The sequence below is a fragment of the Moschus berezovskii genome, chromosome 8 (genome assembly GCF_049115385.1).
Source record: "Moschus berezovskii isolate FMDL1 chromosome 8, NW_MosBer_1.0, whole genome shotgun sequence".
Classification (NCBI taxonomy): Eukaryota; Metazoa; Chordata; class Mammalia; order Artiodactyla; family Moschidae; genus Moschus; species Moschus berezovskii.
This window is the reverse complement of record NC_142467.1, coordinates 45067589-45094501: the sequence shown is the minus strand read 5'-3', so window position 1 is coordinate 45094501 and position 26913 is coordinate 45067589. Positions and strand designations below refer to the sequence as shown.

At 42.4% G+C, this 26913-nt stretch overlaps 1 pseudogene; it reads right to left on the bottom strand.

Moving 5' to 3' along the window:
* Positions 1–2815: 2815 nt before the first annotated feature.
* Positions 2816–4619, bottom strand: LOC129559100 (glutamine synthetase-like; annotated as a pseudogene).
* Positions 4620–26913: the final 22294 nt, after the last annotated feature.

The window sequence follows — 26913 nt, the reverse complement described above, 5'->3', positions numbered from 1 at the left end:
TGGTTATGAAAGGCAGGAAGGAGTGAATGACAGTGCCGCTTATGGATGCCTCTGCTGAGATACGGCCCGGCTGTCAGCCCAGTGTGGAGTATGGTGGGCAGGGCCTGTGTCAGGGCCGAGTGGCTTGGCTCTCTTAACACTAGTCGTAAAGACTCATCCAGTTACTTTATGGCAAGTCTAGTGACAACTGCTTTGATTATATTCTCTCAGTGTACCTGCAATGTGGCTCTGTGTTATGAGAGATTATTTCTAGGTGATACCCAGCTGAGGCATTGAGGAACACTGAATCGCACAGAAAGCTCCCTTTAATTCTTTCCCAGCTTTCTGATGATTGCAGGAGAAAGCCTTAGTTTGAAGTTGCTGTGTTTTTAACTCCACTCTCATACATGCTGCTGCTAAGTCACTTTAGTCGTGTCCGACTCTATGTGACCCCGTAGACGGCAGCCCACCAGGCTCCGCCGTCCCTGGGATTCTCCAGGCAAGAACACTGGAGTGGGTTGCCATTTCCTTCTCCAGTGCATGAAAGTGAAAAGTGAAAGTTAAGTTGCTCAGTCATGTCCAACTCTTGGCGACCCTATGGACTGCAGCCTACCAGGCTCCTCCGTTCATGGGATTTTCCAGACAAGAGTCCTTGAGTGGGTTGCCATTGCCTTCTCCATCATACATGCTAATCTTCATTTTAACAAAGAGAAGGCAGTCTCAGGCACAGAACCTTCAGCAGAAATAGTATTTATCTAGAATTTAACAAAATTTTATTTGTTATTTACTGAGAAAAATTTTTCAGTACAATTTTTATTGGTATTAATCTTGTGGTTAGTATCAATTTATGGTGATACTGGTTTTCTATGTATGGTAGCAATTCATTGTTTCTTTCTTTTTTTTTTTTTTATAAATCAACCTAACATTTATAAGAGCTGCTCTGGGCAGTTAACACAGTTTGCTTACAATGAAGAGTTATCTAACTCTGAACATACTGTACATGGCAATTAGAAATTGTCATGGTAAGAAAAAAACCACTGCCCACTTTCCACAACCAACACAAAACAGCCAGAAACAGTAAGGAAAATGTAAGGACAGAGATGGGGTTTGTTTTTATTATAAAAGAAAAAAAAATAGTAACTCCTCAGGAATTTTAACAAAGGAAGGGAATATTTTGCTCAGAGAACAGCGCCAAGATACAAAATTACAACTGTTTGGACTCCAGACTTGTCCCAGCTCCTCCAGAGCAGAGATGGGGAGGAGACAGCTGAAGCAAACAAGCAATTCTGTAAAACAAAGACTTAGAAACACTACAAATATGATTAAAATAAAAAATTCTGTTTTGCTTTAAAAAAAATCTTTTTTTTTTAATATTATCAAAAGGCCTGCTTTAGTGACATGCTAGTCCCACCAGAAAAATAACCCCAATACCCCCTTGTCAGTAACATGCTCAAGTTGACCAGCCAACTCATATTTCTAAACCCCTGTGTGTACAAGTACATGTGTGTCTTTTAAACCCGGGTCTCAGGTGATGGCTACTGGTATCATGGGCTGCTACCTGTTAACCAACCAACGTCAGCCTCCCCAGAAGGGCGAGCAGGGCAGAGAGAAGCCCTGAAGTGTAGTGAGGGAATAACAGCCCCAAAGAGCCAACTTTTCCAGCAAAGCCTCCCCCATCCCCACGCCCACTCAAAAGGAGATCCTTATTTCTAACCAGACTACCTGTCTCAAATTTGGGTTCCCCATAACCAGAATGGCTTTTTCTCCCTAAAGAGAAAACACACATTTATCTGCACACCCATATATATAATTTTTTTGTTTTTACATTTAAATATAAAAATACTACTCTGCTTTGTGTTATGGAGGACCACACAATGAGAACTTTTTCTTTTAAGGTAGGCCTATCCATCAGTCCATTCTAAAGGAGATGAATCCTGGATGTTCATTGGAGGGACTGATGCTAAAGCTGAAACTGCAATACTTTGGCTACCTCATGCGACGAGTTGACTCACTGGAAAAGACTCTGATGCTGGGAAAGGTTGGGGGCGGGAGGAGAAGGGGACGACAGAGAATAAGATGGCTGGATGGCATCACCGACTCTGTGGACATGAGTTTGAGTGTACTCCGGGAGTTGGTGATGGACAGGGAGGCCTGGCGTGCTGTGATTCATGGGGTCGCGGAGAGTTGGACACGACTGAGCGACTGAACTGAACTGAACTGAATCCATCCATTTATGCGGAGCCTGTCAGGGTGTTGAGCCCCAGGCAAGGGAAGCACCACACCAGGAGATCTAGGGCGTTTTCCTACCTGATTTCCCACCCTTCCTTCCCCCCTAATTCTCACTTTTGATAGGAAGTTGGTTACAACTTTGTAAGTAATGGAACTTCCCACCAAGAAGGGAAATCCTAACCTAACCACAGAATCCAGCAGCCCTGTCCCCCACTCAGTAACCACTCAGAAAAAGTCCTCCCCATCCCTTCACAATGATTGGGCTCTCTGTCCAATAGGCATAGCTCTCTGGACAAACACACCTGATTAAATGGAAGCAGTGGTTATGTTTCCCCGCCCCCCTCCCAACTAATGCACTGGAAAGCTTCAGTGATAGGAAAAAGAAAAGGGCAGGGGTAGTCAGGTGGTTGTGAAGTGATTAAGAACTTGACCCCTTCAATCCTGACCAAAGAAAGCAAGAGAGATTAACTGGGTGTGAGGAATTAAAAAAAAAAAAGACCTTGATATTCCACCCTTTGAGTTATAGCTCTTATGACATTGAGAGGGGCGAGAGTGGGAGTAAGATGTAGAATTAAGAGGGGTTTTGAGGGCTCCAAGTCTAGTCCACTTAGTTCTTATACTGGAAGGGCTCGTCGCAGGTTTCCTTCAGAAGACATGTGCGGATGAGGGCTTCCGTCACGGCGAAGGGGTCACAGTTGGCAGATGGGTGACGGTCTTCGAAGTAGCCCTTCTTCTCCTGGCCAACAGTCTGGGGGATGCGGATGCTAGCACCACAGTTGGCCGTGCCGGCAGAGAAGTCGTTGATGTTGGAGGTTTTGTGGAATCCAGTTAGGCGCCGGGCATTGTCCAGGCCCCCCTTGGGATCCTAGGCTCGGATGTGGTACTGGTGCTGCTTGCTTAGTTTCTCAGTGGCCTCCTCAATGTACTTCAGACCATTCTCCTCTCGCATGGCCTTGGTGCTAAAGTTGATGTGGCAGCCGGCCCCATTCCAGTTCCCAGGAATGGGTTTAGGATCAAAGGTGGCGATCACTCCGAAGTCTTCACACACACGATGCAAGATGAAACGGGCCACCCAGAGATGATCACCCATGTCGATTCCTTCACAGGGTCCTATCTGGAATTCCCACTGTGCAGGCATGACCTCGGCGTTCATGCCCCCGATCTTGATGCTGGCATACAAGCAGGCCCGGTAGTGAGCCTCCACAATATCCCTGCTGTAGGCCTTGTCCACTCCCATAACACAGTAGTAGGGACCTTGGGGCCCAGGGAAGCCATTGGAAGGCCAACCAAAGGGGTGACCATCAGTGCCCATGAGGGTATATTCCTGCTCCATTCCAAACCAGGGGCGTTGGTTGCTCACCATGTCCATTATCCGTTTACAGGTTTGCCTTAAATTGGTCTCTGCAGGCTTTCGGTTGTACTTGAAGACTTCACAGAACACCAGCTTGTTGGGGTCCTTGCGGAAAGGGTCCCAAAACATGGCAGCAGGGAGAAGATACATGTCACTGTTGGAGCCTTCAGACTGAAAAGTACTCAGTTCAGTTCAGTCGCTCAGTTGTGTCCGACTCTCCGTGACCCCATGAATCACAGCACGCCAGGCCTCCCTGTCCATCACCAACTCCCGGAGTTCACTCAAACTCATGTCCACAGAGTCGGTGATGCCATCCAGCCATCTCATTCTCCGTCGTCCCCTTCTCCTCCCGCCCCCAACCTTTCCCAGCATCAGAGTCTTTTCCAGTGAGTCAACTCGTCGCATGAGGTGGCCAAAGTATTGCAGTTTCAGCTTTAGCATCAGTCCTTCCAATGAACACCCAGGATCGATCTCCCTTAGAATGGACTGGTTGGATCTCCTTGCAGTCCAAGGGACTCTCAAGAGTCTTCTCCAACACCACAGTTCAAAAGCATCAATTCTTCGGCAATCAGCTTTCTTCACAGTCCAACTCTCACATCCATACATGACCACGGGAAAAACCATAGCCTTGACTAGACAGACCTTGGTTGGCAAAGTAATGTCTCTGCTTTTTAATATATTATCAAGGTTGGTCATAACTTTCCTTCCAAGGAGTAAACGTCTTTTAATTTCATGGCTGCAATCAGCATCTGCAGTGATTTTGGAGCCCCCAAAAATAAAGTCTGACACTGTTTCCACTGTTTTTCCATCTATTTCCCATGAAGTACTAGAGCCATCAAAATTCCACTCAGGCAACTCTTCTGTACACTTGGGTTCAGAATCCAAGGTTCGGGTCTTGCAGCGCAGTCCTTCTCCAGTACCGTCGATCCAGATATACATAGCTTGGACTTTCTCGCCCTGAGGTAGGGCCATGTACACCTGCTTGATGCCTTTGTTCAAGTGGGAGCTCGCTGAGGTGGCCATGGTGGAAGGTGTTCTGGGCGCCAAGCAAAGCGGTAGGGCGAGCGGGCGGCGAGAGCGCGATGAGAAGAGAGGCGGAGGACCGGAAGGTGCTGCTTACACAGCGCGCTCTTCTCCCATTCACCTCATTGTTTCTTGTTATAGTGCATTAAGTGAAAACACAGATTAAGTTAAAGAAAAATGTTACTTAATTTGTATTTCAGATTTTATGCAGATATGGGAAAGAGCAGAAAGGAATATGTCGATGACTGAAGGTTGTATTTTTTCACTCCTTGCCTTGACTCTATCAGGAAAATGTTATTTTAATCTCAATTTAGTTATTGCAAAATTGAGATTTAAAGGGGTTAAATGATTTGGTCAGGGTCAACCAGCCAGCAAGTGAGAGATGAGGATTGAACCTGAGTCCATCTGACTCAAATCCCATGTTTCTAACCTTGAGGACATAGACAGACCTCTACTGACCAGATATCTGGCAGCAGGCAAAAGGAGGGTTCTAGAATGTTAGACATGGAATGATCTTGGCAATCCATTTTGTCATACTTTTTTTTAACCACCAGCTCCTCTTTTATTGTATATTTATAAAAGAACAAGCTTGTTTAATGAGTTATAATTAAACATAATTATATTAATAATTATATTATATTATAATTATATTAATAATTATAATTACATGTATTCTCCCAGTTATTATAAATCAAATAAAGAGGGGGCATTGTCCACTGAAATTCTGGATAAACTTGAAAGAACTAGTATTGCATGTTTTGTCACATTTGAGGAAGCAACAGGGCCCCAAATGGAGTCCAAATACAGTCCTCCGTCATCTTGTGAAGGTGCCCTTTCCTCTGCCACACTGTTCCCCTGAGCCCCATTCCCCTAAAAGCATTGGTCCACAGACTTGGCTTCCTGCCACTCCTGACGCTTGGCTGCGACCTACCGTATAGCACAGGGAACTATATTCAGTACCTTGTAATAATCCATAATGGAAAAGAATCTGAAAAAGAACAGAGATGTATGTTTAACTGAGTCACTGCAATGTGCACCTGAAGCACTGGAAACCAACTATACTTCAATAAAAAATTAAAAAAAAATCAGATTTAGAAAACAAACAAAAAAATACCCTAATTGAGTTCTCTAATTCAAACTTTCTGAATGTCAGTTAGCTTAAAATAAATGAAATGGATAGAAAAGCTATAGAGTCACAGGTGCCTTGAAACACATTTCAAGGTAATACCAAACATGTTTATTACACAGTTCAGCTTTCACTTTGCCAACTTAACATGAACAAAACTGTCACTTTTTGAGAAGGAACTTTGAAAGCACCCCAATATTGCAATGCCTTCTCAACCACTGGCCCTTCCTCTAAACTCTTTCTCTTTATTTCCATTCTCTTTGCTACACCTTAAGGAAAACTCTGGTGCTGTGTCTTCTTGGCTGGGCATTCAAAATCTTTCCAAAATGGGCCAGACAACCATCCTGGTGTTCCCTGGCTTGCAGTCATTGCTCAGCTATGCTGGGTAGTTCACCCTGAACTTGCCACCTAGTTTCACACCTTTCTGCCTAGCTGGTTTTTTTGCATCTCCCTGGAGGATCTTCCCCTCACATATTTCCTTATTCTATTTTTCCATCCTTCACAGCCCTACTGAATGGCTCCATCTCAACCGTATCTTCCTAGATCTCATCATTTAAGGGAAGTCTTCCATATTTCTAGATTTATCTCCATATTTTATTTTAAATTTCTCATTAATTTCTTCTTTGTTAAAAAAATTCCAAGGCTTTTTTATAGTCAAAAGAAAATAAAAAATGACCCATAATTTTCTAATCCTGATAATATTTTTTAATATAAAAAGTCATGCATGAATTTTGTTGGAAAAATCTGACAGTATAGAAAGGAACAAAAGAAAAACAAGAAAGCTTCCTCACTGCTCCATCCCCCTTTACCTTTTTTTTCAGCTGAAGTACAATTGATTTATAATGTTGTATTAGTATTAGGTGTATAGCAGAGAGATTTATATATATATATATATGTAGATGATAATCTTTTTCATATTTTTTTCCTTTATAGGTTATTACAAGATAATTGAATAGTTTCCTGTGCTATATAGTAGGTACTTGTTGGTTATCTATTTTATATGTGGTAGTGTATATATGTTAATACTATACTCCTAATTTATCTCCCCTCTTCCCCTTTGGTAACCATAAGTTTGTTTTCTATGTCTGTGGGCCTATTTGTGTTTTGTATGTAAGTTCATTTGTATAATTAAAAAAAATCCCACGTATAAACGATATCATATGGTGTTTGTCTTCCTCTGTCTGGCTTACTTTGTGTGATAATCTCTAGGTCCTCCATCTTTAACTTTAGCAGTAAACAGTCAGCTCCATGCGAGTGTGCTGGTCTACCCCACTAGACTATCTAAACTTCTGGAGGATTGCTACCATGGCCTTCTGTCTGGTGCAGTGCATTGTATACAGTGAGCAGACAGTTAGTTGCTGTGATCACACAACCAATTCTAAGTTGTTTCACTCAGACAGACTATCTAATGTGTATTTTACATATCTGATCTGAAGTACATAGATTGCCAGATATTTCTCCAGAAAAGATGATTGTACTTGGGATCAGTAGATAATTGCAGTTTAGAGTTTGCAAACATGAAGAGCCATATGCAAGTGCCTGCACGGCAAGGGACGGAGAAAGCTTTTATAGTGGGAAAAGGAAAGTGGGAGGGCTGTAGTACAGGAAGAGTTCACGGTTTTTCACTGGCTGAGTCCTTGCCAGGGAAGGGATCTTTCTTCTTCCTGTTCCATTCACTGCATCGCTCAGTTGTGTCTGACTCTTTGCGACCCCATGGACTGCAGCACGCCAGGCTTCCCTGTCCATCACCAACTCCCGGAGCTTACTCAAACTCATGTCCATTGAGTCAGTGATACCATCCAACCATCTTATCCTCTGTCGTCCCTTTCTCCTGCCGCCTTCAATCTTTCCCGGCATCACAGGGTCTTGGGCTCTGCTATAGTCACAGGGCATGAGAGCGCCCCCTTCTGGTCTCCCATTTCTATCTCGTAGAGGTTTCGGTTTAACTTTTTACAGTTGACATCAAACAAAATTGAAAAAGTCCACCTTCGGGGTAGCCCTGGAGATGAATGACTGCCCTCTAAGAGAAGAGGCGCTGGAAAAGAGAGTTTCTAGTCCAGTATTTTACAGGTGCAAGGAATCGATTCTCAGTTTTCCCCATCTTTTATTGAAAGGCTGAAAATCTCTAGGATCCCAGGAGAGCTACAACTTGAGTCTTAGGAAAGGCAGGAGACCCCTTTCTCATCTTGCTGTCTTCCTCATGTGGTGTATGGTTCTTTCTGTATCTTTTCCAGTGTCCTATCTTTTCTAAAACAACTTCTTTCCTTTGCTTACTTAGTCATCTAGCCCTGGGCCCCAAATGGCCATTCCTGGCTTGACTCTGCAAAACCCTCCAGCTTAGTAGACCACAGTTAATTGACAACAGTCTCTAGGCTACTCAGTTCCCAGTTTTCAGGATAGCAGCCTGATAGGCCCAGCTCTTCTCTTCTTGCCAGACTGATGTTGCAGGATGTCAACGGGTGGCTGTGCTTATGTCAGACTTCCACCCCTGGACCAACCAAGTGTGACTAGGGATTGAGACCATGTGGTAGGGAACCCAGTCCAGCTGCCTCCGCAGGGCTCTGGCAGAGAACAGATTCCCCAAGGGAAAGATGTGGGTAGACTAAGGGAAGAAATTCGAGATTGAATCAAGTAATGAGCAATTAAGTACCTGGGAGATATTTAAAGAAATTAAGATTTAGGGAGGACTTGAAGTTCAGTTCAGTTTAGTCGCTCAGTCATGTCCGACTCTTTGCGACCCCATGAATCGCAGCACGCCAGGCCTCCCTGTCCATCACCAAGTCCTGGAGTTCACCCAAACTCATGTGCATCGAGTCAGTGATGCCATCCAGCCATCTCATCCTCTGTCGTCCCCTTCTCCTCCTGCCCCCAATCCCTCCCAGCATCAGGGTCTTTTCCAATGAGTCAAATCTTTGCATGAACTGGCCAAAGTATTGGAGTTTCAGCTTCAGCATCAGTCCTTCTAAGGAACACCCTGGTCTCCTTTAGGATGGACTGGTTGGATCTCCTTGCAAAAGTATTGGAGTTTCAGCCTGGTTGGATCTCCTTGCCAAAGTATTGGAATTTCAGCCTCAGCATCAGTCCTTCCAATGAACACCCTGGTCTCCTTTAGGATGGACTGGTTTGATCTCCTTGCCGTCCAAGGGACTCTCAAGAGTCTTCTCCAGCACCACAGTTCAAAAGCATCAATTCTTTGGTGCTCAGCTTTCTTCACAGTCCAACTTTCACATCCCTACATGACCACTGGAAAAACCATAGCCTTGACTAGACAGACCTTTGTTGGCAAAGTAATATCCCATGGATGAAAAGATCTATTTTTTTCTGCTTGATTCCATAGAGTATAGCCAGAACCAATAAGTGGGAGTCGAAGTGAGGTGCTGAGTATATTAGGAAAAAGAAACTCTAATAGTAATGATCTCTAATTAAGCTACCTCTTGAGATCATGACTTTCCTCTGTGGGAAGTGTTTGAATAGAACTTGGATGAGTTCTTTTGATGGGGCCTTGGTGCATTTGGAAAGGTCTGGATCAGACAACCTTGAAAAGTTTTTTCCAACATTTACGATTCCAAGGACTTACTTTTAAGGGTTTCTTCTTAACCACATTCACAAAACATCTAGGCAAACACATGTGCACCTCTGAGTTCAGCACCTGGTGTGTGGCATTTGCACCATTGAGGAGCACTTTCTGATTTGTGTCTCCCAATTTGACTGCAGTTTTATCGGAGGCTACTTAGCCATCTGGCTGCTGCTACCTCCTGTCTCCTGGAGTGCTCATAGCTTTCAGCTCAGCTTGGTAGTCTCAGGCTCATTTCATTTTCTAAACAGCTAAGCAATTATAATACAGGAAGCGAGAGCGAGGCTGACAACAAAGCCACCCTATTTGTAGTGAGAGCTGGGAGAAAAGCTTGACTGCCTGGAAAGGATCTACTAGTGATTTTGAATCACCGAACTCATTGCTAACTAACATTGTAATTAGAGTTAAACCACGAAAGCCAAGATTTAGGAGACCATCTGGTCTGCTGTTGGGAGAGGGGGAAAGAACATTCCAACCTTGGAGAATGGAGTTGCTGGGACTCCTGCACATGACCTTGTACTTTACTTGACTTCTTTCTGTTTCAATCTCCTCTGTGATGGATGGCAAATGCTGCACTGAGAAAACACAGATGTTTTCCAAGACCTTGACAGAATGGGCTCCCTCTATTCTCTGGCTGGAATCCAGTAGCACCAGATCTGTGGACATTTACTGGGGGCCTGTTACCTGCAGGAGACTGGGTTAGTTCCTTTTAGATTAAAAGCATATAGCGTCTTCCCTTCAGGAGACTAGAATCTAACTGGAGGGAAAAATATAAATTCTTGAACAGTTGAATGACAAGTACAAAAAAGTCAAAGTAGAGGGACCCTGGTGATGATGAGAGTTTTGAAGGATGGAGGGATGTTGTGGCTCACAGTGACCCATGGATGCTTATTCTAGAGGTGTTAGCTGGGGCTTGTGGACTTGATTAGGTGAAAGGGTCATTCAAGATAAGTGGAGCCATTATGAACAGGGCAAGATGCTGAAAAGCCAAGGTTTATTCAGAGGGCCACAAGTACATCAGTTTGAGAAGAGCACTCACACAGGATGTTGGGTTTAGCATTCTTTGCTAGTAGACAGGGAGCTAAATGATTCTGTTTTATATGCTCAGCATGCGGATCCAGCACTCTTTTTGTAAACTTTGAAAGCAGTGTTTCAAAGACAGTTCTGTTCTGTGTTACTGCCTTTGACCTTGAGTTATAAACTTGCATCATTTATGCTAATTTCCCTGACATTACCGTTCCTGAGCCTTTTCTCTCGAGCCAAGAACCTGCCTGTCTCTTATACCCACCTATGAGGCCTAGCTTTGACCTTGGGAGTTATAAGGAAAAAGGTATCACCTCTTTCCTATACCCTGGTCATTTTGATATTTGAAGTCAGCTATTATACCTCCCCTGAATTTTGTCTCTACTGAGTTAATCGCTTCTAATTTCCTTCTTCTTTCCTCAGAATATGGCCCTCACCATTCTGGGTACCCATATTTGACACAAGCCGTATATACCAGGTTTTTGCAGTTTTATAACTTGTATTAAGATAATTGGAGGTAGGGATGACCTACATCTTTGATGACAGCCTTCAATAAATGCAGTCACTTCTCTTGGGAGGATCTCTTAGTCTGCTGGAATTCTGTGAGCTGTAACCTTCTTTGGGGGTACTGAAGCATCTCTCCCAGAGATACATCTCTGTCAAAGAAAGCCTTGAAGAAATAGCTGCCTATTTCCTGTACCTTTCTTTTTTCACTGTCCGTCTATTTACTGTAGAAAGGACACACTTGCAAAGAGAGCGCACATTTCTATTCAGTTTGCAATGCATGAAGCCTCACTGAACATTTACTTTCTAGGTAATCTTCACTTTTTTTTATTGGCATTTGTTTATGAAATTATTCAGGCAATTAGATCATTTGTTCATTTGCTTATTCACTGAGTACCGTCCATAACAGACGTGTGCTACAGATGTGGATTCAGAGTTGAGTCTGTGTCCTCAAGGAGATTGCAGGTGATAGAGTCTAAGGTGAGTGGGTACAATTCAGAGGGATCAATGCTAAAATGGGTAGAGCAGGGACACAAAGCAAGGAATGAAGTGGGAAGTGCTGGGGGAGGTGGAGGGAACTTTATGACAAGACACCATAGTGACTGGATCATGTGCTTCTTGAGATCCCCCAAATCCCCCAAATTGGGAATTCGGGACAGTGCTTTGTTCATCTGTTTTGGCCTCTGCTCCTAGCATAGTGCTTGACATTATAAATGCCCAATAAATATTTATAGAATAAGCTGAATGAGCTGCAATCGTTCATCAGAGTCAGAGCAGCTCTTCTCTGAAGTTGCATTCAGTTAGCAAAAGGTTGAAGAGAAAGAACCCAAAGAGAATGCCCAGAGTTGCTTGGATTTTTGCCAAGAGCATACAGAAAGAGCCCACCAAGTTGAGTTATTCAGCATGAAAAATGCCATCTCTCCCAATAGCTCCATGTTTCAACTTGAGCTCTTTCTCTTCTGCTGGGAACTCCTGCTGGGGTTCTGGGGACTATCTGTTTCCCAGCATTTGGTCTTGGGTAAAGGAGAGTGGATGTCCCCATTTCAGTGAAATTCTTCCATTGTCTCTTCCCATGGTAGGTTCTCCTTCATTCCAGGGCCTCAAACTCTTACCTTGCTGGGTGGTGACACCTGTTAATATGCTCGTGACAAGGTTCAGGCTCCACCTACTTGATGAATTATCGACTCTTTGTGGTATTTGCAAATTACACAACCACTAGGCAAATGCCTTCACCCTATAGAGTCTGCATCTTGTGCTCCAAAAATATTTATTCAGAATACTTGTTGAAATGTTTTCGAACTTTACATTATTCCATTAATTCTTCTTTGAGAAGGTGTCCTCACTCTAATTTATACAGAAGAGCCTAGCCTATGAAGAGCTGAGTTTTCTTAAGATCAAACTGTTGTTAAGAGTGGAAACTCAAACTCAGGGCTTCAGTCGATACAATTTTTAAAAAAATAAATATTCTCTCAATTGTGAAAGTTAGATACGTTCCCTGTAGAAAGTCTGGATGAAAGAAGAAAAGTGAAATCATGACGCAGAGATAGTTGCTGTGAACAGCTTGAATTTTCTTCAGCTCCTTTTTATTTCTTGCCCAGATAAGTTGCAATTACATACATATACAATTTTTACTGATATTGAAATCCTATTATACCTGCCATTTTATAGCCTGTCTTTTTATTGAGATATAATTGACATATCCCTGGTGGCTCAGAGGTTAAAGCGTCTGCCCCCAATGCGGGAGACCCAGGTTCGATCCCTGGGTCGGGAAGATCCCCTGGAGAAGGAAATGGTAACCCACTCCAATATTCTTGCCTGGAGAATCCCATGGACGGAGAAGCCTGGTAGGCTACAGTCCACGGGGTCGCAAAGAGTCGGACACGACTGAGCGACGGAACGGAACGGAATTGACATATAACATTAATTTCAGGTATGCAACATAATGATTCAACATATAAATGTATTGTGAGATGGTCACCACGATAAGTCTAGTTAACATTCATCACCATTTATAGTTATAATTTTTTCCCTTGGGATGGGATCTTTTAAGATCTACTCTCTTAGGAGATTTTAAATAGTCCATGCAATGTTATTAATAATAGTCATCATGGTGTATGTATATCTCCAGGTTTTATTGATTTTATTTTGACCACCTTCACCAATTTAGCTCATTTCCCATCCCCACCTCTGGCCACCACCAGGATGTTCTCTGTATCTAAATTTACATTTATTTACTTGTGGTTTATTTTTTAAAAGTTTTTGTATGTTGCATGTAAGTGAGATCTTATGGTATTTGTCTTTCTCTGACTTATTTTACTGTAACCTGCCTTTTACTGATTATAATATCGTTCATTTATTCAACTTGAATTTATGGACATTTCCTACATGCCAGGTGTGGACTAAGTCCTGTAGTCAGATGGGGAGACTGGCATTCAACAATCACAGAAATAAATGCAGAATCAGAAACTGTGATAAGTGACAGGGAGAAAAGGTACGATACTGGGAGGGAAGAAACAAGAGGACCTGACAAAACTGAGGTTTAGGGAATAGCATTCTGGGGAAGTGACGTTGCAAACAGTCTTCTATGGTGATGATGTCTTTGCCAGAAAAAAGAGCGGGACATGGTACAGGCAGCTTCCAATCATAGCGATTGGAGTGGAGACCCAGAGCCAATGAGAGCTCTCTAGAGCTGTGAGGCTGAAAGAGGGCCACAGTGATCAGAGCGAGGTGAGCAAGGGGGAGGAGGCTGCTGGGTGAAGTTGGAGAGGGAGGCAGGCCTGCATCCCCAGGACCATACACGAGGGCCTTCATCCTAATAACCCGTGAAGGCTGTGAAGGACTTTACAGGGGAGTGACGTTTTCTGTTTCACCAGGAAAAGATCACATAGGCTGAACCAAGGAGTATGGATGGGGGAGAGAGGAGGAGGAATTTATTTAAATATTCTATAACACAATTTTTAAAGGCAGCATTTTATTCATATACTCAGTATGCCTTATTTTAAAGAATTCATTGGTTTGGTGTTGTTTTGGTTATAATTTTCAAAGTAATGAATGTCCCTGCAGACAAGTTATTTTGCATAGCAACGATGATTGCCTTAGATGAAATCCCCAGAGGCAGAATTGCTGGCTCAGAGGGCATGCACAACCTTAAGGCCATTTTTCCATATTGCCAAGTTACCCTCTGCAAAGGCTGTGTAAATTTCAGCTCCCCCAGGCTGGGAATAAATGTACTGATTTCCATACACCCTTGCCAACTCTATTTTTTATTTTTTTAAGTCTGTGTCTTGATAGGCTAGAAGCAACATCTCATGTTTTAATTTCTATTTCTTTGATTACCAGCATGAGAGAACATTTTTCATAAGCATGTGGGTCGTGTATAGTTCTCCTGGAATTGCTCCTGATCCCATATATTTATATCTCTGGATCAGAGCTCCTTCCATCATATCTCACACCTCTTTAAGATGTCTTATAGAAATTTCACAAGATTTCCTGGGCAGGCCAACTCCAGTTCCAGGAAGACTATCTTCAAGATTCAAAGGTGCTGATGGACAAAAGTGACCATCCTGTGAGTAGGGGACCTAGGCATTTTTATTTATCACAGAGACTCATACAAAAAAAGGGAAACATAAATAAATTAAAGAGATCCTAGTGATAGAAATGCTTTTCCTTCTGCTGATATATAAGATAACTGAGGTTTAAACACTTAACTGTTTAGTTGATGCTATAATGTGAGCCAGGATGCAGTTTAAAAATTTCTAGTGCTGCAATAAAAAAATAAAAAGGAACTGGTGAAATTAATTTGAATAACATTTTGTTTAATCCAGTATATATTTAAAATATGTTTTTTGTTGTTTGGGGCTTTCCTGGTGGCTCAGTGGTAAAGAACCCATCTACCAATGCAGAAAATGTGGGTTTGATCCCTGGGTTGGGAAGATCCCCAGGAGAAGGAAGTGGCAACCCACTCCAGTATTCTTGCCTGGGAAATCCCATAGACCGAGAAGCCTGGTGGGCTACAGTCCATGGGGGTCACAAAAGAGTTGGACGTGACCTTTAATCCAACATATTTAAAACATATCAACGAGTAATCACTATAGAAATTATGAAGGGATATTTTGTATTATTTTTTCATACTATGCCTTTGAATTTCAGTGTGTGTGTTGCGTTTACGGCACATCCCAGACTGGGCTAGTATATTTCAAGGTCTCTGGTTATGTGTGGTCAGTGGCTTCCATATTGGACAGCATGAGTCTGGATGGTAACCGGAAGGCTCCCAGTAAGAATCAGTGCTTTGTAGGATTCAAGGGCTGGAGAGGAGTGTCATGTGTGGTGAGCCAGTATTCATTAAAGATGCTGAAGGGAGGAAGTTCCTTTATCAGGGTCATGTGGTTGAGGAGTGGTGTGAGGAATTGGACACAGGTTCCTCCAGTACAGCTCCCAGTATAGCTCATTCCACTTCTGGATTATTGTGAGGTCATGAGGTGCAGGCCTCTTAAGCTCTGCTTGTGTGGTAAAGGCTATGTCCTGGTTATGATTTTTTGCCATACATGATACAGTGGATACATTTATTAAAAAACAGTTTTGACCCCAGAAAACAGAGGATGGATGAGCATAGCAGAGAGATTTTCTTGGAAAAAACTTTCTACTGTGTTCATCTGAGCCCTTGAATGTTGCTCTTAAGGATGTTTCTGCTCTTGCAGATGAATGGATTCTGGTTCACCTTTAGGGACACTTTAGGGATGCAGTGAATGGCCAGCAGGTGGTGCCAGAGACAGCTGGTAACTGTGGAAAGTGCTGACTGTCCAAGGCACAGCTGTGACTGCTGGCTGCAGATCAGCGTTTGGGGCTCAGATGCTGATTCGATGGGAAACTGAATGTGGAAATGTACTTTATCCTTTTTATATGGAAAATGGGTAACTGAAAAATTCATTCTTATTGTCTAAAATTAGCAGAACTATACTTTTTGTAAATGCTTTTATACTTTTAGTAAATATTTATCAAAAGCCAGTTCTAGACCTGGCCAGGAAAAACAGAAAAAATCTGCAAGGAGATAATTCCAAAGGCTTGATAGAAAAAAGACTATAAAGTATCTCATTGACATATTTTATATTGATTACACGTTGATATGATAACACCCATATGAAATGGCAACCCACTCCAGTGTTCTTGCCTGGAGAATCCCAGGGACAGGGGAGCTTGGTGTGCTTCTGTCTATGGGGTCACAGAGAGTCGGACACGACTGAAGTGACTTAACTTAGCATGATAACACCTAGAGTAAACAATATTAAGAGAGTTGAAACCAAAGGTAGAGAAGTACTGCAAGGAGATCAAACCAGTAACTCCTAAAGGAAATCAACTGATAGCTTACCATGGACGAGGATTTGTGATCTCCAAAGAAGATTTAGCTTCGGGACCAGGGACCATGCTTGATCACTCAAGAGCTTTTGTGTAGCAGAGTTTTATTAAAGTATGAAAAGGTACAGAGAAAGCTTCTGACATAGACTTCAGAAGGGGGACAGAACTTTTTAAACTGGTTATTACAATAAGTCAAAAGAATGTCTCAAGGTTGAAAAGATCTTACTAGACCCACTCCCATAATTTACATTTTAAGATAACAGGATTAGTCAGAAGGTTTTCAAGAAGGAGAAACTGTCCTCAAGCAGGATACATTATTGTTATATAATCCTTAGTACAGAATTTAAACAGAGTTGTTTGTTGTGTAATCATCAGGGCTTAAAGAAAAACCTTTTATGTGACTATGGCTAAGGAATGTAGAGAAAAAAGAGGTTTGTCCTTTCCTCCTCCTTGAGAATTCCAAACCCCTATCTCCTCCTTGAGAGCCCCAGACCCCTTTCTCCTTCTTGGAGACCCTGGACTTCTTATCAACCTGCCTAGGAATTGACTCTCTCACAACCTTGAATATTCACCAGAAGGACTGATGCTGAAGCTGAAGATTCAATACTTTGGCCACCTGACGCGAAGATCTGAGTCATTGGAAAAGACCCTGATGTTGGGAAAGATTGAGGGCAGGAGGAGAAGGGAGCAGCAGAGGGTGAGATGGTTGGATGGCATCACCGACTCAATGGACATGAATTTGAGCAGACTACAGGAGGTGGTAGAGGACAGGGGAGCCTGGTGGGCTACAGCCCATGGGGTTGCAAAGAGTCTGATACAACCTAGTGACTGAACAACAGAGAAGCACTTTGCAGAAGGAAGGGTGTGAAGTAAGAATAATAATATTTTCCCCTGAGACTGACCAGAGTTGGGACAGAACTTAAGTCAGTAATCCAGAATGCCAGGGGAGAGAGTCTCAAGTGAAGTGAGAGAGTCAAGAAAACTTAGATCTAAGGTGAAAGAGGCCACAAATACTTTGAAATCTAACCCCTACTCCCCACAGTTGCTACTGGAAGCCCTTTCTCAGAATTCCTATTAGGAATGCTTGTCCCTGAAGTGTGAGAGGAGAGCCTGAGTGGGTCTGCTTCATAGAAACCCAGCTTTGTAGGGTTTGTTAACTCAGAGAATATCAGCAGGCAGCCCCAGGCTGAATCTAGAACACATATATGTGTTGTGTGACTTGCCCCATGTTTTAAAAACTTTCCCAATTATTTGTTAATATGTAAAATTTGGATTTATTGCTGAACTATCCAGATTTTCGACTAGTACTAGCCTTTTCGGTCAGGACACATGTCATTCTGCTTCCTTGCTTTCAGTTTCTCTCTCGACCTGTGGGCATCCATGTTTAGGACCTTTAACTTGAAAGAGAAACAACATTTTACCTCTGTTCTCTGTTTTGGCTGGATTTGAGAGTTGAATTGACATAACAAGATTAACAGGAGAAAACACACAGATATATTCAATTCAAGTTTTATATGACAAGGGAGCCCTCATAAGAAAATGAAGACTCAAAGAAGTGGCAAAGCTGGAATGTTTTTGTGCTAATTTGAACAAAGAGTGGCAATTGTGGAAAAATAAACTGTGTGGAGAGGCTGAAGGAAGATAAGAATTATTTTAACAAAGTCTGTAGAGAATTCTCTCAGCTATGATTCCCTGCTGAAAAAATGTTTCTTTTCTCCTGGTACAGGGAGGGTATCTTTCACATGTGAGTTTTTATCTTCTGTTTTCAGGAAGAAAAGTGGAGATTAGAATGTCCTACTTGCACCAGGGCTTCCCTGGTGGCTCAGAGGTTAAAGCGTCTGCCTCCAATGCGGGAGACCCGGGTTCGATCCCTGGGTCGGGAAGATCCCCTGGAGAAGGAAACGGTAACCCACTCCAGTATTTTTGCCTGGAGAATCCCATGGACAGAGAAGCTTGGTAGGCTCAGTCTATGGGGTCGCAAAGAGTCGGACACGACTGAGCGACGGAACGGAACGGAAGATCAAAATAATCCTTGTGCCAAAGTGGCATATTTTAGAGTGGCATGTTCTGCCATCCTTCAAGCTGAACTGCTTCATCTCATTAAGATTTCCATGGTCTACCATGGAAAAAAAAAAAGAGGGTGTATTTCTTTAAATGTCTGGGATAAAAAGAAAGTACCTTTTGTTTTAACTTTTAATATTTTTCACTCTAGGTATGAGGTATGTTATATTCTTTTTCTCCACCATCCCCCCATTGGAGATCTTAGTAGGGAGAAAATATGTAGCTGGAGGAAAAGACAGTGAAGTGGCAGAGACTCAGAGGAAAGAATAAACAAACAGAATAAAAGAACAGAAACAAAATTCAGGAGATAATTTATCCTGGATAAGAGAAAAAAGAAGGGAGCATCGTTTCTTTAAATGTTCTGAATAAAAAGAAAAAAATTACAACCAGAATTATTGATTGGAAGCAGGAAAAGTAGAATCTACACTGTAGAAAATTTAATGAGAAACGAGACACATTTTAGAAAGTTCTCCTGATTGTATGGAAAGGAGATAAGGAGGAAAGGGGAGGAGAGATCTAAAGTCAGAGCTCACAGGTTAACCTACAAATAATAACTTTTGAAGGAAGTTGTAGAGTCAACAGATTATATGCAATGATTGAAGGCATAATAGAAGAAAATCTGCCCAAAATAAAATATTCTTGGATGGAAAGTGAGTGTTTCATGGGTTTTTCATACAAACCTTAAATAGACCTATGCCAAGACAAATCCTGGTAAGAAATTTAAAATTTCAGGGATGAATAGACAAGTTCTACAAGGCGTCTGGTCCCATCACTTCATGGGAAATAGATGGGGAAACAGTGTCAGACTTTATTTTTTTGGGCTCCAAAATCACTGCGGATCTGATTGCAGCCATGAAATTAAAAGACGCTTACTCCTTGGAAGGAAAGTTGTGACCAGCCTAGATAGCATATTAAAAAGCAGAGACATTACTTTGCCAACCAAGGTCTGTCTGGTCAAGGCTATGGTTTTTCCCGTGGTCATGTATGGATGTGAGAGTTGGACTGTGAAGAAAGTTGATCGCTGAAGAATTGATGTTTTGAACTGTGGTGCTGGAGAAGACTCTTGAGAGTCCCTTGGACTGCAAGGAAATCCAACCAGTCCATTCTAGAGGAGATCAATCCTGGGTTTTCATTGGAAGGACTTATGCTAAAGCTGAAACTCCAATACTTTGGCCACCTCATGTGACGAGTTGACTCACTGGAAAACAGTCTGATGCTAGGAGGGACTGGGGGTAGGAGGAGACGGGGACGACAGAGAATGAGATGGCTGGATGGCATCACCAACTCGATGGACATGAGTTTGAGTGAACTCTGGGAGTTGGTGATGGACAGGGAGGCCTGGCGTGCTGTGGTTCATGGGGTCGCAAAGAGTCAGACACGACTAAGCGACTGAACTGAACTGAACTGAACTGACAAGCCTTCAAACAGAAAATTAGAGAAAACAAAAGAAGTTACTTTAAAAGGACATAAATCAAGTTATTCCAGTTTTCTCTGTATAAATAACTAACATCAGAAGAACATAGGTAGGACCTACAGAGTTTCAAGAGAATGCAGCTGAGACCTAAGAATTTTATATCTAGAGAAGATAGTATTCTTTGACCAAGGGATCCAAAGGATGTGCAAAAATTTCAGAAAATATACCTCCCAAATAACTCCATTTATGCAAAATAGCTGTTTCATGCCATAAATAGTTAAATGAGAAGCTAACAAATGAGAAAATTGCAGAAAGAAACAAAAATGGCAACAGCACAGCAACTAGATAAAGAATTAGCTAAGTGAACAAAAATATGAACAAGGAGGAAAAGAATGGCCAAGTTCATTATTATCACTTATAAAAACTATTTGAATCCCCTAAAAGCCTTTGGGACAGAGGGATAACTTGTGTATCTACAACAATTTGTTCATAAAGTGACTTTTAATCACCTTAAAATGTCTAACCTAGCAGCTGCTCTGGGATTCTGAACAAAGCATCCAAACTGAGTTTTCAATGACAGCATAATGCTAAAGGGACCCATTCCAGGACTTTCTCCTCTTGGTGATTATTTCAGAACTGACTCTTTTATACTCCAGACATTCGTATCTGCAGCACCTGTCCATCACAGAGGTACTAAACTAGTTTAAATGAAGATGGCTCCCATCCCTTTGGCGGAATTAAATCAGAAGACTCAAGAACAAGCAGTGGCAGTGTTACATTCTTATTTATTTAAAATCTTTCTTGCCACCATAAAAAGTGAGTGAAGTCGCTCAGTCGTGTCCGACTCTTTGCAACCCCATGGACGGTAGCCTACCAGGCTCCTCTGTCCATTTATTTTTCCAGGAAAGAGTACTGGAGTTGAAGAAGGAATTCATAGGGCCTGGACTCCATCTTTTTTTCTGAAACTCTCTTGCTTTCTCCATGATCCAGCGGATGTTGGCAATTTGATCTCTGGTGCCTCTGCCTTTTCTAAAACCTGCTTGAACATCTGGGAGTTCACGGTTTACATACTGCTGAAGCCTGGCTTGGAGAATTTTGAGCATGACTTTACTAGCGTGTGAGATGAGTGCAATTGTGCGGTAGTTTGAGCATTCTTTGGCATTCCCTTTCTTTGGGATTGGAATGAAGACTGACCTCTTCCAGTCCTGTGGCCACTGCTGAGTTTTCCAAATCTGCTGGCATATTGAGTGCAGCACTTTCACAGCATCATCTTTCAAGACTTGAAATAGCTCAACTGGAATTCCATCACCTCCACTAGCTTTGTTCGTAGTGATGCTTTCTAAGGCCCACTTGACTTCACATTCCAAGATGTCTGGCTCTAGGTCAGTGATCACATTATCGTGACTATCTTGGTCGTGAAGATCTTTTTTGTACAGTTCTTCTGTGTATTCCTGCCACTTCTTCTTAATATCTTCTGCTTCTGTTAGGTCCATACCATTTCTGTCCTTTATCGAGCCCATCTTTGCATGAAAAGTTCCCTTGGAATCTCTAATTTTCTTGAAGAGGTCTCTTGTTTTTCCTATTCTGTTGTTTTCCTCTATTTCTTTGCATTGATCACTGAGGAAGGCTTTCTTATCTCTCCTTGCTATTCTTTGGAACTCTGCATTCAGATGCTTATATCTTTCCTTTTCTCCTTTGGTTTTCGCCTCTCTTCTTTTTACAGCTATTTGTAAGGCCTCCTCAGACAGCCATTTCGCTCTTCTGCATTTCTTTTCCATGGGGATGGTCTTGGTCCCTGTCTCCTGTACAATGTCACGAACCTCCGTCCAGAGTTCATCAGGCACTCGATCAATCAGATCTAGTCCCTTAAATCTATTTCTCACTTCCACTGCATAATCATAAGGGATTTGATTTCAGTCATATCTGAATGGTCTAGTGGTTTTCCCTACTTTCTTCAATTTAAGTCTGAACTTTGCAATAAGGAGTTCATGATCTGAGCCACAGTCAGCTCCTGGTCTTGTTTTCGCTAACTGTATACAGCTTCTCCATCTTTGGTTGCAAAGAATATAATCAATCTGATTTCGGTGTTGACCATCTGGTGATGTCCATGTGTAGAGTCTTCTCTTGTGTTGTTGGAAGAGGGTGTTTGCTATGACCAGTGCATTCTCTTGACAAAACTCTATTAGCCTTTGCCCTGCTTCATTCCGTTTTCCAAGGCCAAATTTGCCAGTTACTCCAGGTGTTTCTTGACTTCCTACTTTTGCATTCCAGTCCCCTAGAATGAAAAGGACATCTTTTTTGGGTGTTAGTTCTAAAAGGTCTTGTAGGTCTTCATAGAACCGATTAACTTCGGCTTCTTCAGCATTACTGGTTGGGGCATAGGCCTGGATTACTGTAATATTGAATGGTTTGCCTTGGAAACGAACAGAAATCATCCTGTCATTTTTAAGATTGCATCCAAGTACTGCATTTCGGACTCTTTTTGCCGACCAAGGTCCGTCTAGTCAAGGCAATGGTTTTTCCCGTGGTCATGTATGGATGTGAGAGTTGGACTGTGAAGAAAGCTGATCGCCGAAGAATCGATGCTTTTGAACTGTGGTGTTGGAGAAGACTCTTGAGAGTCCCTTATACTGCAAGGAGATCCAACCAGTCCATTCTAAAGGAGATCAATCCTGGATGTTCATTGGAGGGACTGATGCTAAAGCTGAAACTCCAATACTTTGGCCACCTCATGAGACGAGTTGACTCACTGGAAAAGACTCTGATGCTGGGAAAGGTTGGGGGCGGGAGGAGAAGGGGACGACGGAGAATGAGATGGCTGGATGGCATCACCGATTCGGTGGACATGAGTTTGAGTGAACTCCGGGAGTTGGTGATGGACAGGGAGGCCTGGCGTGCTGTGATTCATGGGGTCGCGGAGAGTCGGACACGACTGAGCGACTGAACTGAACTGAACTGAACTGGACTCCATCTTAGGAGTTCATACTGATCATGCTCGGCCACCTCTCCAATGGACTCTGAACTCTGTGCTTAGTGCCCATGGAAACTACAAAAGGATAAGACCCCCTCTGGACAGGGGAATCTTGAAAATCACATCCACGTCACTAATCGCCTAAGAGAAAACATACTCTAATCACCCCTGCCTCTGGACAGATCATAAATTCTTTCTGTATCTATCAGGAGTATAACCAGGCTTATTGATTATTAACTGTTTGAACACCTAACACATGAATGATGGGATTATTGTGATTGTATTTACCCTTCCTTTGTTTATGTAAGTCTCAAGGAATTTGGGGTAGTGGGTTCAGACATATACACATGGGGTATAAAAGATTTTCACAAATGCTGGTCGGGGTCCTTGGCTAAGAGGAGACTCTGCCTTGGGCCCGCTGGTGTGATAAACTGCACTCCACTGTCTGCATTGTCCTTCTAAGTGAGTTTGTTTCCCAGAACGCGTGGCTACAACAGAGTGGGTTGCCATATCCTTCTCCAGGGAATCTTCCCAACCCAGGGTTTGAACCTAGGTCTCCCGCATTGCAGGCAGACACTTTACCATCTGAGCCACCAGGGAAGCCACATGAAAAGTGATAATTGTGTGGAATAAGAGATGCACATTGTCTTCTGCTTTTACTAAAGTAAATGTTTCCACTGGGCATTAAACTATAAATTCCCACATCAGGACTTCAGCAGGAACCATACAGCACTAAACATTTTGACGATGGATGTCACCCGACTCAGTGGGTTTTTATTTTCCTTTTCACTCATGATTAACGACGTGCTGGCTCAGCAATACCTGCACCTGGTCTGCACTGTTCTTATGTTCATGAGACTTGAATGAGTCCTGACACCAGCCAGTGGTTTTCCTTTTCTCTTTTTCTTCTTCCTCCTTTCCCTCCCCTCCCCTCCCCTTTCCTTCTCTTTTTTCTTTTTTAGAGAAGAACACAAATGCATCCAGTTTGAACAATGTCTTAAATCAATTTTCTTTTTGCTCATTGCAAAGTCACAGAATCCTGGATAGTTAGATTTGAAAGAAATCTTGGAGATGATCTACTTTAATGCCCCAGCTGGAGAAGAAATGTCCTCTAGAGTATCTAAACAGTGGTTGTGTAGCCTTTCCTTATTCTTCTGCAGGGCAGGGGACTCACCACCTCAGGTTGGGACAAGTTCACTTCTGAGAATCTTCTCCCAGTCCTTGGAGGCAAGTGACCCTAGCTTCCTCAGCAGGGTCTTCTGAATCTGAAAGGGGTGGTTTTGTCCTCCCAAGTAATGAAGGTCACCATCCCCTTTAAAGTTAAGGACACTTCCTTATTCAAAATGTACATACTTTGACAAGTATGTGGTTTAAATGCACATAGTGAGCTTCAGAAGCATTTTATTGGTGATGCTTTCTGCTTGGATAAGGACTGTGTTGCAGGAAGATCTTAGCATATAAACTGAAAACCACATGATGAGACCCAAAGACACATGGGTGGGTCCATGGGTAAGACTTCTCTCTAGAGGCTTTCCCTCTCCCCAGGAGTACGGTTACTTAGTAACTTAGTATAGTTACTAAGAGTTTGGTTCTCTGGTCAGGCTACTGAGTTAAATCCCATCCCTACCCCTCAATAGTTCTGTGACTTTGGCAAGTCCCTACCACATAGACTTGTTAAGCAGATTAAGTAAGATAATGTATGTAAAATGCTTAATGTATTTCCTGGCACATATTGTGTTAGTTGTTTTTAGTATAGCCATTACTACTACTGGGTTTCCCTGGTGGCTCTGATGGTAAAGAATCTGCCTGCAGTGCAGTAGACCCCGGTTCAATCCCTGGGTCGGGAATATCCCCTGGAGAAGGGAATGGGTACCCACTCCAGTATTCTTGCCTGGAGAATCCCAAGGACAGAGGAACCTGGTGGGTTATAGTCCATGGGGTCACAGAGTCAGGTACAACTGAGCGGCTAACACTTGAATGCCTGGGGTTCTTCCACTAAGCTGTATTTTATGTGCAGAGGTTCTGATTCAGTAGGTACAGACTGGCTCTTGGATGTCTGCCTCTGTAGCAAGTTCGCTGGGTGATCCTGATCCAGGTGGTTTTTAGGTCACATTTTGATAAATAGTGTGTTGAAGAAATCCATTGCCTTTAGGATGTAAAAGTTTTAGGGGCTTAGGAAGGCACCAGGCAAAGTAAGGGGCTATCACTCTTACCGGTTTGTTAAGAAGTATTCATTCAGCAAATGGCTCTGGAGAGCCTGATGTTCATGGTGCACTGCTCTCTTGCTGGTGAAATAGAGGTGAGACCACAGTTGGTACATTTAGAGAGCCCAGGGGCAGAGAAGACAAACTCAGTATGGGTGCTACTGGTGATATGTAAGAAAATTTTAGGTGATATGTAAATAAACATTTGAAAATGTTAACTGTTGTGTATGACCTTCTCTTCTTGATATGGGATACTGGGTTTCCACTTACTGTAACAATAGAAGCTTTATTTATAAGGCAAAACAATTTCACTTAAAGGAGCAGGTTGTACATGTGAAAGTAGTTTGTGAATGATTGAAGTTTAGGAAATACTAAATTTGGGGGGTTTTTGGGGTTGGACAGTGATGCTGAACTCAGTGTGGTTCTTTAAATAGAGGAGAGGCCAGTAAACTCAGCCTGGGAAGGGAGAGGCAGGGCAGTGGTCTTTTTGCCTCTTTTCTTCCCATTCATCATGTCATAATTACCAGGGAAAGAGCACTTATCTTTTAGGAGCTCCCATTCCTCTTGTTGTTTTTCCTGACTTACCTTACTGAGTTTTCATAAGATGGGATGAATGTTATCTTCACTAGACAGATGAGGAAATCATAGTCATAGACCTTATAAGAAGAAGAAGGATTTGAACCTAGGCAGCTCACTCTGACCTCTGCTTCCCAACTTGTATTCCTCCATCTTTTCCTAATAGGGATGAGAATAAGTGGTTATGATGAGGGTCTCGAGGAGATATCTATGGGGTGTGTGTGTGTGTGTATAAGTAAGAAGGCTTGGCAAAATTGGCCACATAATTATAATTTGTGGGGCTTGGTGCAAAATGACAAGGTGGGGTCCCTTGTTCAAAAATTATGAAGAATTTAAAGACTAACAGAATTTTAAAGAAACATGGGGTCCTTCAGAGCCCAGGATTCTGTGCCCAAGTTGCACACCTACCCACACAGCCAGCCTCAGGACTTGGTGTAGAATGGGAAGGGGCTAAGAAGGAGACAAACAGGGATCCCAGGACCCTGCACCCTTTTCTCCCTTATCTGATAACCGACATGAGGAGCTGTTGTCATAAAGCAATTTCCTCCTGGTCTCTTTGCCTTTTGAGGAGAAGAAAACTTCCACAAACACTAAGTCAGATAAGGAAGGTTCCAATGCTCTGTGATGACTTCAGAGACCTTAACACAGCTCCAAATGTCAATATGCCTTCAATGGTTTCTGCAAATAAGAGTCTTGTGGGTAATTACATTTTTAATAAAATACAGTTTGCAGATTGATAGTCAAATAGATTTCCTGTTCTGGAAGCCGAGCCTTCTTCCCAGTCCTGTCATCATGCTCTCCTCATGCTGCTGCTTTCTTGCAAATCTTTCATAATTAGGAAAAGAGTTGTTCATTGACTTAAACCTTCAGATACTCTCAGTTCCTGCTAATTCACTATATGAAAGAGCTAAATGTTATGAAAATTGCCATTTATTGCCTCATATTCATAATGTGCCTGTTTAATGAAAGGAAGTAGGAAATGAATTATTTTTGGACTTCATTGGTGGCTGCAGACCTCAGTGATAAATAATAAGGTGCACGGAAGGTTTAAATGGAATTTTCATAGTAAAATGCACATAATACCTTGTTTTATTAAGCAGCCTTGATATGTGAAAACCTAGATTGATAAAATATATTTCAGGAACCATTATTTACTTTTCAAGGTGATTTTTAGCCTTGCAAAAACATTTGGTGTAGTTTTCTTTTAAAGAACTAGCTTGCTAGTGTTTGAAGTGAACTTTCATTTAAGAAGCAATCAGTTTGTACACAGTTGTTCAGGATGCCCTCTTTGTGCAGAGAGCACAGCACACCTGTCCTTCTCTGGAAGAGAAATAGCGTGCTTCTGAATTCTGTGTTGTTTTGTGTTCAGGACCAATAGTGCCCTTGGCGTCCAACTTCAGTTTCATTAATTCTGCATTGATGGATCCTATTATGAGCAGCCTCTGATCTGAACAAATATGCAGTTTTGTCAAGTTAATGCCTGATTTTAAAATTTCCTTTTCACAAAACGTGCAAGCTCTGGAACA